Source organism: Triticum urartu, chromosome 6A, assembly GCF_056163025.1.
Source record: "Triticum urartu cultivar PI428250 chromosome 6A, HENAU_Tu73, whole genome shotgun sequence".
Taxonomy (NCBI): Eukaryota; Viridiplantae; Streptophyta; class Magnoliopsida; order Poales; family Poaceae; genus Triticum; species Triticum urartu.
Window position 1 is genome coordinate 366727258 of NC_141878.1, and position 2863 is coordinate 366730120.

Genomic DNA, 2863 nt, shown 5'->3' on the forward strand with positions numbered 1-2863 from the left:
GTACTCATCGTGACCGCGTGGCGCACAAGGCAGGGGCTCGAATTCGTCGAAGATCAAGTCTCCGCGGATATCAGCCGTGTAGTTTAAGCTTCCAAACCTGACATGGTGGCCAGGAGCGTAACTTTCGATCTGCTCCAGATGGCCAAGCGAGTTGGCCCGCAGTGCGAAGCCGCCGAACACAAAGATCTGTCCGGGGAGAAAAGTCTCACCCTAGACTGCATCGGTATCGATGATCGTAGGAGCCATCAAGCTTAACAGTGATGACACAGAGGAACTCTCAATGAAAGCACCAATGTCGGTGTCAAAACCGGCGGATCTCTGGTAGGGGGTCCTGAACTGTGCGTCTAAGGCGGATGGTAACAGGAGGCAGGGGACACGATGTTTTACCCAGGTTCAGGCCCTCTTGATGGAGGTAAAACCCTACGTCCTGCTTGATTTATTCTTGACAATATGAGTATTACAAGAGTTGATCTACCACGAGATCGGAGAGGCTAAACCCTAGAAGCTAGCCTATGGTATAATTGTATGTTGTCCTACAGACTAAAACCCTCCAGTTTATATAGACACTGGAGGGGGCTAGGGTTACACAAGGTCGGTTACAAAGGAGGAGATATCCATATCCGTACTGCCTAGCTTGCCTTCCACTCCAAGTAGAGTCCTATCCGGACATGGGACGAAGTCTTCAATCCTGTATCTTCATAGTCCAATAGTCCGGCCAAAGGATATAGTCCGGCTGTCCAGAGACCCCCTAATCGAGGACTCCCTCAACCACGAAAACCTAATTCCACCGCCGCAACCTTCTGTACCCATGAGATCCCATCTTGGGGCCTTTTCCGGCGCTCCGCCGGAGGGGGCATTGATCACGGAGGGCTTCTACATCAACACCATAGCCTCTCCGATGATGTGTGAGTAGTTTACCTCAGACCTTCGGGTCCATAGTTATTAGCTAGATGGCTTCTTCTCTCTCTTTGGATCTCTATACAAAGTTCTCCTCGATTCTCTTGGAGATCTATTCGATGTAATCTTCTTTTGCGCTGTGTTTTTCAAGATCCGATGAATTGTGGGTCTATGATCAAGATTATCTATGAACAATATTTGAATCTTCTCTGAATTCTTTTATGTATGATTGGTTATCTTTGCAAGTCTCTTCGAATTATCAGTTTGGTTTGGCCTACTAGATTGATCTTTCTTGCAATGGGAGAAGTGCTTAGCTTTGGGTTCAATCTTGCGGTGCTCGATCCCAGTGACAGTAGAGGAAACGACACGTATTGTATTGTTGCCATCGAGGATAAAAAGATGGGGTTTATATCATATTGCATGAGTTTATCCCTCTACATGATGTCATATTGCTTAAAGCGTTACTCCGTTCTTATGATCTTAATACTCTAGATGTATGCTGGAAGCGGTCGATGTGTGGAGTAATACTAGTAGATGCAGGAAGGAGTCGGTCTACTTGTCATGGACGTGATGCCTCTATACATGATCATACCTAGATATTCTCATAACTATGCTCAATTCTATCAATTGTTCGACAGTAATTTGTTCACCCACTGTAATACTTATGCTATCTTGCGAGAAGCCACTAGTGAAACCTATGGCCCCCGGGTCTATTTTCCATCATACAAGCTTCCAATCTATTTTATTTTGCAATATTTACTTTCAATTTATATCATAAAAATACCAAAAATATTTATCTTATTGTTATTATCTCTATCAGACCTCACTCTTGCAAGTGGCTGTGAAGGGATTGACAACCCCTTTATCGCGTTGGTTGCGAGGTTCTTATTTGTTTGTGTAGGTACGAGGTGACTCGCGTGTGGTCTCCTACTGGATTGATAGCATGGTTCTCAAAAGCTGAGGGAAATACTTAGGCTGCTTTGTTGCATCACCCTTTTGTTGGAAATATGCCCTAGAGGCAATAATAAAATGGTTACTATTATATTTCTTTGTTCATGATAATTGTCTATTGTTCATGCTATAATTGTGTTATCCGGAAATCGGAATACATGTGTGAACACATAGACCACAACACGTCCCTAGTGAGCCTCTAGTTGACTAGCTCGTTGATCAAAACATAGTCATGGTTTCCTGACTATGGACATTGGATGTCATTGATAACGGGATCACATCATTAGGAGAATGATGTGATGGACAAGACCCAATCCTAAGCTTAGCTCAAAGATCGTGTAGTTCGTTTGCTGTAGCTTTTCTGAATGTCAAGTATCATTTCCTTAGACCATGAGATTGTGCAACTCCCGGATACCGTAGGAGTGCCTTGGGTGTGCCAAACGTCACAACGTAACTGGGTGACTATAAAGGTTCATTACAGGTATCTCCGAAAGTGTCTGTTGGGTTGGCATGAATCGAGATTGGGATTTGTCACTTCGTATGACGGAGAGGTATCTCTGGGCCCACCCGGATATGCATCATCATAATGAGCTCAATGTGATCAAGTGGTTGATCACGGGATCATGCATTACGGTACGAGTAAAGTGACTTGCCAGTGACGAGACTGAACAAGGTATTGGGATACCGACGATCGAGTCTCGGGCAAGTAACGTACCGATTGACAAAGGGAATTGTATACGGATTGATTGAATCCTCGACATCGTGGTTCATCTGATGAGATCATCGTGGAGCATGTGGGAGCCAACATGGGTATCCAGATCCCGCTGTTGGTTATTGACCGGAGAGGCTTCTCGGTCATGTCTGCATGTCTCCCGAACCCGTAGGGTCTACACACTTAAGGTTCGGTGACGCTAGGGTTGTAGAGATATTAGCACACGGTAACCCGAAAGTTGTTCGGTGTCCCGATGAGATCCCGGACGTCACGAGGAGTTCCGGAATGGTCCGGAGGTAAATA